Genomic DNA, 14,356 nt, shown 5'->3' with positions numbered 1-14,356 from the left:
TGTAGTCCCATTTGTTTATTTTTGTTTTTGTTTCCCTTGCCTGAGGAGACAGATCCAAAAAATTTGCTAAGACCAATATCTAAGAGTGTAATACCTAAGTTTTCATCTAGAATATTTATGGTTTCAGGTCTTACATATAAGTCTTTAATCCATTTTGAGTTATTTTTTTTGAGTTTATTTTTTATATGGTGTCAGAAACCAGCTCAGTTTGATTCCTTTGTATGTAGCTGTCCAGTTTTCCCAACACCATTATTGAAGTGTCTGTCTTTTCCCCATTGCATATTCTTGCCTCCTTTGTAATAGATTAATATAAATGTGGGTTAATTTCTGGGCTCTCTACTCTGTTCCATTGATCTATGTTTCTGTTTTTGTGCCAGTACCATACCATTTTGATTATTGTAGCTTTGTAGTATAGTTTGAAATCAGGAAGTGTGACAGCTCTAGTTTTGTTGTTCTTTCTTAAGACTGTTTTAGCTATTCAGGGTCTTTCGGGTTTCCATACAAATTTTACAATTATTTGTTCTAGTTCTGTGGGAAATTCCATTGGTATTTTGATAACGATTGCATTAAATCTGTAGATTGCCTTGGGTAGTATGGTCATTTTAACAGTATTACTTTTTCCAGTCCCTAAACCTGGTACATATTTTCATCTTTTTTGTGTTGTCTTAAATTTCTTTATTCAGTGTCTTATAGTTTTCTGAGCATAGGTCTTTTACCTCCTCAGTTTGATTTATTCCCAGGTATTTTATTTTTTGATGCAATTGTAAATGAGATTACTTTCTTAATTTCTCTTTCTGATAGTTCTCATTGTTAGTTTATAGAAATGCAACGGATTTCTGTATATTAATTTTGTATCCTGCAACTTTCTAAATTCATTGATGAGTTCTAGTAGTTTCTTCATGGTGTCTTTAGAATGTTCTATGTATAGTATCATGTCATCTGCAAACAGTTACAGTTTAATTTGTTCCTTTCCAATTTGAATTCCTTTTATGTTTTTTCCTGTCTGGTTGCTCTGGCTAGAACTTCTAATACTATGTTGAATGAAAGTGGCAAGAGTGGGCAATCTTTTTTTTTTAAATTTTATTGAAGTATAAATGTTGCTTTACAATGTTGTGTTAGTTTCAACTGCACAGCAAAGTGAATCAGCTATACGTATATATATATCCCCTCTTTTTGGATTTCCTTCCCATTTAGGTCACCACAGAGCATTGAGTAGAGTTCCCTGTGCTATACAGTAGGTTCTCATTAGTTATCTATTTTATAGTTTACATAGTATCAATAGTCTATATATGTCAGTCCCAATCTCCCAATTCATCCCATCCCCTCCCTTCCTCCTTGGTATCCATACATTTGTTCTCTACGTCTACGTCTCTATTTCTGCTTTGTAAATAAGATCGTCTATACCATTTTTTTCAGATTCCACATATATGTGTTAATATACGATATTTGTTTTTCTCTTTCTGACTTTCTTCAAGAGTGGGCTTTCTTGTTTTATTCCTGATCTTAGAGGAAATGCTTTTAACTTTTCATCATTGAATATGATGTTAGCTGTGGGCTTGTCACATAGTCTTTATTTTGTTAGGGTGTGTTCCCTATGGGCTGCATTTTAAAAAGAGTACAGACCAGAAATCCTATGCCTACTAGAGACTTTCCATGGTACCAGCCTGCTACTGAGCTTTACTTTCTTATTTTTAAATGGGGAGAAAAATACCTGTCCTAGCAGTCATAAGAATGATTTATAAATTTAATGCGATTGTATCAAAGTACTTTATAACTCATAACATAAACTTATATACTGTATTGAGCATCTACTAAATTCTAGGAATAGTACTGGAAACGTTGCATATTTTATGGTGCCTCTTTTAAGGCTCAACATGATCCTGCACAATTGTTATAATTACATTTGATGTATAATGAATTAATAGAAACTCAAAGAGGTTGTGTGATTTTTCAGAGGTCAAATAGGCCTAAAGGGGCAGAGTCAAGATTCAGCTCGATATTACTTCCAAATAGAGACTTTACTTTTCCTTGTACTCAGAACTAAAGCAACAGCATTATTTAATGTCCTTAAGAATGGTAGGTGGCATTAAGAAAGGAGGAAAAATCACTGAATAATCTACCCCTTAAGCAAAGCTGGCAAAGAAAACATCCTGATAAAATCAATGCCTATATTTTAGAGCAGACCACCTGAAAACCCCTGGGCTTCAGACATTTTGAAAATAGTGTTTATGTATTTGACTGTAAAGTAAAAAGGGAAAATATAGATGTTTTAGATGCAAAAGGAATATGGTATGCCATCCTAACCAGATTCAAGCTTATATTTTTCTGCTCATATTATCAAATCACAAATGATGAAACAGGAAAAACATAAGGGCTTCATTTACTTTTGGATAACAGATGGGAAACAACAGAAAATTCTTTTCAGAAATGCAGAAAAATAATTTTCTTCATAATAGGTAATATGCCTTCTTTAGGCATTAAGATACATTTCTGTTTATAATCTTAAGACAGCTATATTTTTACTCTTTATAAAAATCAAATCTCCCAATAATAAACAGGGTATTTCAGTACCCTAATCTTTAAATGCCATCATTAAAAATGTAGGTATGCACCCCAGTTTCTAACCTCTTAGAACGTTTTGCACAATAGGTTTTAGTCATGGGAATGAATAGCTGCTCAGGAAAGCAGCACCACTTCATGCAATATGATTTGGTAGTCAACATTCTTGTTTTCCAATAAAAGGGAAATTTCATGAATAGAAACATTGGGCTCCTTGAGATTTCACCAATGAAGAGATTGTTTCTGAGTAGCTTCTGAGCAAATATATCTTAATAGGTTGGTCGCAGATCTGGGGTCTTCATTCCTTATAATAGCACTGCCAGACACAATCATGTTAGCCACTGTGTTTGCACAGTTATGGAGAGTGTCATGATCTACACTTCACCATTAACCTCTCTGCCCAAAAACAGAAATTGGACCCTTGACTGATGAAACTTTGGCATCATATCTTGCATAAATTTCTGCCCTCCAAACCCAGGTTCAACTGGTGTAACCAAGGCCATATCTATCTGATTAGCCCATGGTGCCAAATACTCAACTGTCATTCCTAGTTTGATGGCAAGTCCCACCTTTGTCTCATTCTCCCAAATGTCTTTAATTAAGGCCTCTGGGTTCTCATATATATGGATTGACCCCTACTGCAGCCATTGGCTTTACCAACTGTTCCAGCCTAGAAACCATCCTGTGCATTTCAAAGAAAGGATCCCGTCATAGCTGCTTTTGGAGACTCTACCATAGGGTGACCAAAAGTGACACTGTGAACCAAATACCCATCTGTTGTATCCAGATACAGATATTTGCCCCAGAGACCAGTGTCTAGAAGTACTCAGCCCCTGAATTGGCCAGGTTGCTGTTGAAGATGGATGGGCCAATCTTACAGCTGGACACCATGGTACTGGTTTCCAAGAGCCAAGTTACATGAGTCCTCCAGCAAGATGAAGGGTTTATCCTGATTACTTCTTCTTCTTTTTAAAAATGTGTTAGTACTTTAATCTTTGAGCAGTGACTAACTTTTCATTTGAAATAATTATTAATTTTCCCATGTAAATCAAAGTAAAGGCATGAGTTATAGCTTTAAAGAATTTATTTTACAATAAGTTAGGTCTTAAGTTCACTTGCCTTTATTCAGATGAGTCAGAAATAGCAGTTTGCTTGGTTTTTGTTGCTTGAGTGGAGTAAGTTAACAGAAGAGCTGGCTAATTTAGTGATTTTGCTAAAATATGCAGATAAATAACTTCAAATATCCATTGATGTGCTCTTTGTTAGTAATATAAATGGAATCAAATGGCTAATAAATGTTTTTGTTTCCAACTTCCTTTCAAATAAAATTCTGTTATTTCAAATAAAATTCTTCCTTTTAAATAATATTCTGTTATATGTATGCATATATATATATTTATGTTAGATGTATGCTTAATGTATACATCTCCTATCATGCTAGTTTTCTCTTATTATATTACTCCTGTGAGAAATTTGGCATATTTTCTTTGTTTTGCATTTTAGTTTCCTTTTGTCATCAATACATTTACCAAATTTTCAGAATATAAAAAAATTTTCCCAAATGTTTTCCCTTCAAGCTCCTATGGTGTTAGGCCTTGTTGGGTTTTTTTTTTGTGTTTTTTTTTTTGAGGTAAAGTAACAGAAAGATTCATTTGGAGGAATTTCCCATCATGGGAATACACTGCCCCTTACTAGTGAACTGCCTTACAGAAAGACGTTGGCAAGTTCATATATATATGAACAGAACAGTAGCAAGACATTTGTAGGCCTGCAAGCCTTACTTTTTCACCTAATAGTTTTTCATCTAATCCTGGCACAACTATAAAATTGGATCCAGAGATTCGGGACAAGATATTGTAGACACAATGGATAGTTTTTGGAGGCTACTGTAGATGTTATCTCTAAGCCTCCATTTAGGGGAGGGTTCAAGATCAGTGTGGATACTTTAAGTCTTACTTTTTTTTTTTTAAACAAATAGTCATCTTACTTCATACTACAGACATGCTGCCTGGAGCTCTATTGTTAACTTTTTGTCCCTAGACAAGTGTCTGGGTATCTTCGTTAAGTGTGGAAAGGTTATTCATATTAGAATTTGTCCTTGGATCCCAACCTGAAACTCAGAAATCATGTCTTGGAGTGACATGCATGATAACGTAGATTAGGCATCTGTGGTAGCTCACCTGATCTGCCACCTACACTTCCCTTGGTGAATGACAGATCGAGGACCTTTCCTACCACAATTCTCTGCTATGTCCACTAACTCTTCTTGCAAGATCTCTCAGTGACCTGAGTACTTTCCTTTAACGTCATTCCTTGAGACCTGGAGCTACAATTGATCTAGATATGCCTAGATCTGATATTTTCAATTAATGAAATGAACTGTAAATGAGGGCTGTGTAACCAACATTAATTACAAAAAACAAAACAACAATGAGATAAAAAAAAATCTTTCAAAAAATCCTTCAAAGGCTTCCTAGGGTTCTCATTTTAACATTCAAAATACTTACTAGGACCCTCAATGCTCAGTCCACACAGTCTGGGCCTTGCCTATCTCACAGTCCCATCCCCATCTCTTCCCCCCACTCCCCTTCTGTTTCAGCTATGCTAACCTTCCTGTGCATGTCTCCCTGACTCAGGCCTTTCTACCTGATTTTTGCTCTCTCTAGCCTACCACCCACACCACCGTGCCCACATCATCATTTCTTACTAAATTTTGTTCATCTTTTAGATCTCAGCTTAAACCTTGTTTTCTTTAGGCACCCAGACTCAAGGTGTGGCTCCCCTTTTATTTACGTTAGTGACCTAGACTTCTTTACGGTACATTTCACAAATGTATTTATATAATTATGTAATTGACTGTGTAGTATTTCTCTTCTGCATTTAAAGAAAGCCACTAGGATCATGTCTCTTATTTAATACTACACTTAGCCTGGTGTCTTGTGTAACATTCATTAACTTTTTATTGAATTAATTAAGCATCGTGAATAATGCCTTATGACTAAGCTTTCAGTGAATCCTTTTTTCTGTTATCACACATATAGAACAAAACATACTGTATCCTCGGTTCCCCTGAAAGCACAGCCTAAGTCAGAAGCTTCCTTGAAGGTAATTGATCTTAAGGAGCAGGAGTAAAGAATAGTGAGGGACTGATTGCTATGGACTGAATTGTGTCCCTTCGAAATTCATATTTTAAAGCCCTAACTTCCATTGTGACTGTATTTGGAGATAGTGTCTCAGGAGGTAATCAAGGTTAAATGAGGTCATAAGAGTAGGGCCCAAATCTGATCAATTGTGTCCTTGTAAGGAGGGGAGGAGCTCTCTCATCTCTCTCTGCCATGTAAGGACACAGGGAGAAGGTGGCCATCTGCAAGCCAGAAGAAGGTCTTCAGCAGAACTCAACCATGCTGGCACCCTGGTCTGGGACTTGCAGCCTCCAGATCTGTGAGAAAATAAGTTTCTATTGTTTAAACCACCCAGTCTATGGCATTTTATTATGGCAGCCTGAGTAGACTAAGACAGTGATATAGGGAAGGAGATAAAGCCAGTAAGAAACAGTGTTACCTAGTTGGTCGAAAGTATAGGTGACTGATGCTTTATTTGATAGGATCTCTAAGAAGGCTTATGAAATGCAACTCACAAATGTTTGCCCTGGGGCTGAAAAGGGGAAGCATATATCCAGCAACTTCTATCACCCGTTGTTAAGGATAGCAGCTGTATAAGAGCAGGAAGAAAGATACATGATGCAGCCTGAAGAAAGGCTTCAAGGGGTTGCACCTGAAAGTGAACAGTTAAAGTCTCTGAAGAACTGGTCACTGCAGCAGAGGCTAGAAGAAGAGGTATGGCTGATAGGATTTGAAGTGGTACACAAATTATCTGATACATAGACCACAACAAAAGTATCCTGTATTCAATATCCACAAGTAATTAAATTTGTATCATAAGTTTTAAGCAATTCATGTTTTTAGTATTTCTACAATGCTTATTCTACATGGAAAAAGAAATGAGGCAGTTTTTACAAACTGAAGTGGAAAAAATTATGGCTGCAAATAAGTGCTATTTCTGACATTATTATAGTGATCCTTACAAATAAAATCTCGAAACATAATTTTTCAAGGTGCCAAAAGAAATGATAATGACTATTTAAGCATTGTTTATCTCAGAATCTAGACAAGATGGGTACATTAAGTTAATGACCAAAAAGCAAGTTTAACATGTTTCTTTATCACAGAAGCAGTAAGCTTTGAATTACAGTGAAAATGGCATTGAGGAATAACCTGTTTTAAAAGCTACCAGGGACAGATATTGCTAAAGATGATCACTTTTTGAACATTAGATGATGACATAAGTTGAAAACGATCCAAATAACTTGAGCATATAATTCTAATCAAGCAGGGTATGATATGTTTCAGAGAAATACTGGAATGGTTTCCCCATGATTGCAAACTTTTGAATTTTTTTAAAGAGAGAAAAAAAAGACAAAACTAGATACAGGAGGGACTTCAAGATAATTTTTACACATTGAAATAAGAAAGTAAATTTAGAGCTGCCACAAGGGGAACCAATTATTTTTTCAAATACATTTTATTTTTATCAAAATAATCCATAAACATCCTGAAAAATGCAAATAGTAAAGAAAGATTATAATTAAAGCACGAGCTCACTGAAAGTGCTTTTATCCTAGATTTGTTTTTATTTTTGGTGGTACCTAAATATCTCTAAATAATATGCTTATGTTACTATTTCTTGGTTTACCAATATTAAATGTGACTGATTTACTTTCATTCTTATGAATATGGATTTAGCTCACTTTCTACTCCCACTTCCAGCCTTTCTTCTTGCTCTGTCTCTCCTTCCAAAATAATTATATCATATCCTAAGCTTCATCATTCCCGAAACCTTTGTACATAAACAAACAAATAACCACAAGTAATGTATATAAGCCTCTATTTCTTGTTCCATGAGTTGTAGATAATTCTCCTTACTTTCTACTTTGTGTTGACCTAAAACAAATAGACTGCCAGTTATTTCTCTAGCAAAAATGGGTTTATTCAGGGTCAGTAAAGAATTGCAAGCCATGTGCAAGCCCCCTGCAAAAATGAGAGAACTCTTTTATAGAGGGGAAAAGGAAATTGGGAGGGCCGTAGTAACCAAATAGTCCATCGTTTTCTATTGGCTAAGTTGTGACAATCTCATTGGATGAGTTCTTGCCAGGAAAGGAGAAGAAGTCTTTCTTCTCCCTATTGGGCTCTGCTATTGTCATAGGGCATGAGAGCTTCCCCTCCTGACTCTATTAAGTTGAAGTTTCTGTTTATCAATTTTTTACATTTTCCCCTTTTGATCAAGATCTTTCTCTGAAAGCACTGCTGGTCAAGAATCAGGTTTTCTGGTTTCAGTGGCTTTTTGGAAGCCTTTTGGTCCTCCTTTCAAGGAAGGACCTTACCTGAGTATAGTGTCCCACGTTGGAAGGAAAGTGCACAAATTTGAAACCTACTGAGGTCACATTTGAGTAACAAGGAGATGTAAGAGGAAGAACTCTCAGACACTTTTTATCTAAAGTCCATGTTATCAAGATCACAGACCCTGGAGATCATCTGAAGCACATGTCATCATCAAAGTTTTGGTGACAGACATCCAATAGACCTGGGAAAAGATGTCTCATCAGATGTCATCTGCTTCAATTCTGGGAAATCTTTACTTTGAGGTCAACAGATAATGTGCAAGTCCAATTAGGATTTGGTGCTTTCTTCAGGTGTGTCACGTGAACTCGAGTCTATTCCCTGGAGTTTGGTGGCACAAGGGTCAGTTAGCAACACCTGATAGGTGTTCAACCTTTCCAGCAAGGTTGAAGAGAGTCCTTCTGGATGTGTCTTTTCCAATAGACAAAATCTTCAGATTGCAAGGTGTGATGCTCAAGGTCTTTGTCTCTTGAGAGTGCACTCTGAAAAGATTGCTCTACTAAAATACTTTTTATTTTTAATAGAAGTAATTAGGCCTTTGCAGTATTGGAATAGCTCTCCTTTTATCAGCTGTAGGTCAAAAGAGTTAGGAGCCACATGCATTGGGCATCCAGTGACTGTCTCAAAGAGTGAGAGTTTATGAATTCCAAAAGAGATGGATCTGAGATTTAAAAAGACCAACAGCAATGCTTTTGGCCAAGGTATTTGGAGAGATTCTACAAGTTTTGCCAACTGAGCCTTAATAATGCCATTCATGCATTCAACTAAACCAGAGGATTGAGGGTGATAAGCACAGTGAAAGTGTGGTAAAACCAGCCAAACAGCACAGACTTGTTGAAGTACCTGACTAGTGAAATGGGATGGCTATGAAGTTCAAGAGTTCTCTTCCTGGGGATAATCTTTCCCAAAAGAACTTTAGTCACGGAGAGGCAGTAGCTCGTCTGCAAGGGAAAGCTTCAGTCCAGTGTGAAAGTATGCAGACTATGACTAAAACATACTTATATCCATGAGACAGAGGAAATAGTGTGACGCCATTTGCCAGACCTCGAATGGTCCATTAGGCAGTTTAAAATGTCCAGGAGCAGTAAAAGCAGGCTTCCCTGGGTTGTATTTCAGACAAGCAGGACAAGTAAAGTAGGCACCTTTTGTGGTTTTGTTAGTGTTTCCCTACCAATATTGATTCATGAAGGCTATCATTTTGTCAGTAGACCAAAGATTTAATGCATGTACAGTGGTGAGGAGTGGGAATTTTAGAGTCTCCAGTAGGGCTAGGTTGTTATTTGGTCCAAACCAGAACTTTCTCTTTTTATCAAACCAACAATTCTTGAATTTCTAATCTTGTTTTTCCTTTTCTGAGGTCAATTGTTGGGCTTCTCTAGCCAGTTTTTCTAAGTTATCATTTGGAGAAATATCCCTCTGGACCGTGAAAAGGGTTGGCTGCTGTTGGTTCCTTTAAGGGCAGCATTCCTTGTGAAAATGTAAGCAAGGTAATTTTCCTTAGCTTTCAGAGAGTCAAGTTTAGAATGACCCAGAATATTGATAATAGCTAAAGTGTCAGATAAAAGTAATGCATCCAATAATCCCTGAACATAGGGACCATTTTAAACTTTATTTCCACTGGAAGTAAGGAAGCCCTATTGTTCCATAATATTAAAAAATCATGAGCTACTCTGAAAGCATATCTACTCTGAGTATAAATATTGGCAGTTTTGCTCTTGGTTAAAGTACAAGCCTATGTAAGAGTGTATAATTCAGCCTTTTGGACTAAAGTAGCCAGAGGAAAAGATACTCCCTCAACACTATCAAAGGCAGTTGCAGTAGCATAGCCAGCACAATATTTGCCATTTTTACCTTTAAAATAAGAACCATCAGTGAACCATGAGAGGTCAGCATTACCCAAATGAATTTCCTGCAGATCATCACGAGGAGTCAGGAGGTGATTCACCAGCATTAAGCAGTTTTGAAAGACTTCATCAATGAAAGAGGAGAAAAGAGTAACAGGGTTAAGGTTATTAGAACATAAAAGAGGAGGAGTTAACAGAAGGACTTCATAGGAGATGAGGTAGCCAACTGAGAAATGTTGAGTGGATTGAGACGTCAGGAGGGCTTCTACTGCATGAGGTACAAAAATTGTTAAAGGGACTCCCACAACATTTTTCTCAGTGGCCTTAACCAAAAGAGTGGTGTTAGTCATGGCTCTAAGGCAAGGGGGGTTGTCCTCTTGCCACAGGATCCAGTTACTAGCTAAAGTACCCAAGGGGTCAATGGTGGTCCCATTGACCTGTTTTTAGATGAGTACCCTAAAGTCATTCCCTTCCCTTTCATATACACAAAGGAAAAGGGAATCTGAGAATAAGGATGCCCAAGGGCAGGTGGGTTTATCAAACTCTCCTTTAAGTACTAGAATATTGTATCATCTTATTCTTCCCATAAAATTGGGTCAGGGTTGTTATTTATCAAAAAATATAGAGGTTTGGCCATAAGAGAGAAATTGGAATCCAATTTCAGCAGTAACTAGCTAGCCGGAGAAAACCTTGTAGTTGGTGCTTAGCTTTGGGTTTTGGGAAACTTAGGACACCATGAAGCCTATCTAAATTTAGGTGTAACCCTTGTTCTGATATCAAATGCCCCAAATATCAAACCTGAGCTTGGGAAAACTGCAATTTTCCTTGGCAACCTAACGTCCCTTTAAGGCTAAAAGCTTTAGCAAATGGATGCTGTCTTCCTGTGAGGAGGCTTGAGACAGAGAGCAAAGAAGCAAGTTACCCATATATTACAACAAAGCAGAACCCCCAGGGAGCTTTATGTCAACCAGATCAGCCTTCAGAATTTGTGAGAAATAAAAAGGACTCTCAGTAAAACCCTGAGGCATTACTGTCCAGGTGAATTGTTTTTCTTCCCAAGTACAGGCAAAAAGGTATTGGCTACCTTCAACTGGAATACCAAAGAATGCACCACATAAATCAATTAGAGTAAAGAATTTATTTCCAATGGGAATGGATGTTAGCATCATATGAGGGTTAGAAATGACAGGTTGTCAGGGGATAACAATATTGTTTATTGCTTGGAGGTCCTAGACAAATCTCCACCCTTTTTTTTTGCGGAGCACAGGCTCCGGACGCGCAGGCTCAGCAGCCATGGCTTACAGGCCCAGCCGCTCCGCGGCATGTGGGATCTTCCCAGACTGGGGCATGAACCCGTGTCCCCTGCATTGGCAGGCGGACTCTCAACCACCACGCCACCAGGGAAGCCCAAACCTCCACCCTTTTTACCAAAGGGAGTTATTGTTGTAATTTTGTGTAAAACTTGTCTTTCCCCTTGCCTCAACTCTTTTTTCTTTTGTGAATAAATAAAGCTTGGTTCTTACTTAAGGAATAAACTCTCGACCCCCACCCCCAAAAACAGGAGTATCATAGGACCTAATACAAGGGATAATGCAGCCTTAAGCCTTGTAAGCTTTTATTATGGGCTTTATAACTTGAAGGACTTATTTACTTATAGGCTATTGATTAATTCCAGGAAGAAGTTTTGAAGGATGTGTTTGAATCTTAATGAAAGTTGTGCTATGAACTTTGCCAATATTAGCTGGAGGTTTTCTCCATGAGGAGGGTGGTAGCTGATTCAACAGAGTAAAATGATCAGTGTTTCCTGAATTCAACTCTAGTACCATCAGAGACAAAGCAAATAAAAGATGTCAAAGGGTCATTTAATTCACCTGGTTGGCTGCTTTAATGACTACTGTGAAGTTCTAGAATTATTTACTCCTTTCGGGAGAAAGAAATTCTGGCATGATACTTCTCTAAGAAGTCTCAGCCTAACAAATGCTTAGAGGTAGAAGAACTAAGGAGAAAAGGGTGTGTATCTCTCAAAGAGCCTAAACAAAAGGGAATAGGTTTAGAGACAGGAACCTCTTGAGGTTCATTAGAGATCCCCACTATTTGGACTGTTTTAGTACACCGAGGCAGGGGCCACTTTGTTGTAGCGGGGCTGAGCACCAACAGTGTGGCTCTGTTGTCAGTTAGGACTGGAAGAATTTCATCCCCAATCTGGAGAAATGTTTCTCTAAGCCAGTTAAGAAGAAGATTGTGAAGAGCCCCTGCAGTTCTTTGGAGCCATGTCATTGAGAATTGAGAGGACATTGGTTAGAGGGCTGAAGGTACATTTGTACCAATCTCCTTTCTGATGTTCTGGCTCTTTGTAATAATAGCAGAAAGTAGGAGGGTTTTGGTTTCATTTAGGGGGCTTAATTTGCTGGAATTGAAGATTAAGAATTTTAGTGGTCTCCCTTTTAGGTGACTCCTCTAGAGTGTGAGAGAGCTGGTTTGCCACATTAAATCTTGAGTGAACACAATTTCCCACTGCATCCTATTTAGTGGGCTGATCCAGGTTCAACCCACTAAAAAACAGAGTTAAAAACCTTGGTGAAACAACATCTGAAGGAAGACCAGAATTTTCTTAAAAAATAATCTGAAGTCGATTGTAATAGTAATGAACAGATTCATCAGAATTTTTGTATAAGTCTGAATTTTGTTCTAATCAATAGGCTTTGGAAAAGCCCTAGAAATTGCCCTATGAAGACACCTAGCAATTTCCTGAGCCTGATCATATAATAAGTTAGTAGGTGGGTCTCTGGTTGTAATTCTAGGGATCTTTTAAGATTTTCCCAATTAGCATTTTCCATCCAGTGCTGAACCTGGCCTTCACTGACAAGTATATGAACTAGCTGATACGTCAGAGAAACCCAGTTGATAAATTTGACTGACTATATTAAATTCCTCAGCAAATCTATGAGAATCTTCATTTACTCTGGGAAAATCTTTGACTATGGCTGGCAGTTCACCTGTAATCCAGGGAGTATAAGAAATTAAGGGTTTAGCCTCTGGATCCTCGAAAGGCTTAATTTTAAGGGACAACTTCAGAGGAAAAGGGAGTGGGCAGTTTCAGAGAAAAAGGGAACTTCAGTGAGAGAATTAGTATGGTGGAACTGAGGGTATAGAGGAGCTGTATATGGCATAGAAGGAACGGAGGAAGGTAGCACCAGAGGCAAAGCCTGAGATAAAGAAGCCAAAGAAGAAAAGCATGAGGCTTAGGAAGCCATTTTATCTTTCTTTCTTTGTTTGCCTCAGTAAAACTTAAAGTCCTATTTTGCAGAGAGGCAGTTTTAGGCTCTTGATAACATTTGGAACCCTCAAATTACCAATTGAAATATGCATTCCATTCAGTTTTGGAAATTTTAGAGCTATGGTTGTCCAGTTCAGCTTTAAGAAAAGTTAAGTTTGGAGATATAAAAAGTTCCTCATAATCGCCATTGATACTGTAAATTGCCTTTGATTGGGTCAATCCATTTAGTTAGAAATGCGCCTGAGGAAGAATCGTGGTTTTCAAACAAAAATTGGCCAGGGTCCCTGTAAGAGGGGTACCCTCAAAATATTTAGATAACTGGGATCCCATTTCTTGGAGGGTTTCTCTAGAGTAAGAGAATAATTTTCAAGCAGCTCAAATAGGTGAAATAGCTTAAACAGCCCAAATAACCTGCAGGCCTAATACCAGCCAGTTCTAAGGGAACAGTCTAGTCCCAGAGGAGCCAGGCCAAAAGCTGCTCAGCACAGTTCCAATAGAACAGCCCCTATTCGAAATGGAATTGGGCCAAAGGCTGAACTGGCACAGTTCCAATGAAACATCCCCTGTTCCTGAAGAAATGGGCCAAAGACTAGCCAGTTCCAGGAGGAGCAGCTTCTGTTCCAAAAGGAATGGGCCGAAGGCTAGCCAGTTCCAGCTGGAACAGTCTGATTTCAAAATCATACCAAAGTGCCAAATGAATACTCACATACAGAGCAAGGCCTTAACCAGAAAGGAAGAAACCTTGAAATAGATCCTGAATAAAACCTGGAGAGCTTCAAAATGCAAAGTGGATGGAAGCTCAGATCCAGGAGAAAGACTAACCCTCAAAATCCAGGGTTGATGAGAAAAGCAGTGAGCAACAAGGGCTCAATGTTGGTACCACACCTGTTTGCTCACCAGCCTCAGAGTTGTTGGGGGTTTTCTGGGCATCCTCATAAGGGCCATCAAATTGTTGACCTAAAACAAATAGACTGCCAGTTATTTCTCTAACAAAACAAAACAAAACAAGGGGGGTTATTATTTAGAATCTGCAAATAATTTCAATTTGGGATCAGCAAGCATAACAACGTGCAAGCCCCCTGCAAAAATGGAGAGGAGAACCCTTCTAGAGGCGGAAAAGGAGTTGGGAGGGCCATAGTAAGCAAACAGTCCATGGCTTTTCATTGGCTGAATTGTGACAGCCTCTCCCTGGATGAGCTCTTGACAGGAAAGAGGAGGAA

The 14,356-nt window shown here is 38.1% G+C and overlaps 1 protein-coding gene and 1 pseudogene across 3 annotated transcripts in view; one reads left to right on the top strand and one right to left on the bottom strand.

Annotated features, from left to right (window-relative positions):
- Positions 1-14,356, top strand: part of SLC4A10 (solute carrier family 4 member 10) — a 216,334-nt gene that overhangs the window by 148,478 nt on the left and 53,500 nt on the right. The gene's annotated exons all lie outside the window — the stretch shown is intronic.
- On the bottom strand, positions 2,782-3,450 carry LOC112393646 (ribulose-phosphate 3-epimerase-like; annotated as a pseudogene).

Source organism: Neophocaena asiaeorientalis, unplaced genomic scaffold (genome assembly GCF_003031525.2).
Source record: "Neophocaena asiaeorientalis asiaeorientalis breed wild unplaced genomic scaffold, Neophocaena_asiaeorientalis_V1.1 scaffold72, whole genome shotgun sequence".
Lineage (NCBI taxonomy): Eukaryota > Metazoa > Chordata > Mammalia > Artiodactyla > Phocoenidae > Neophocaena > Neophocaena asiaeorientalis.
The sequence above is the reverse complement of the archived record's forward strand: the minus strand, read 5'-3'. Positions and strand labels throughout refer to the sequence as shown.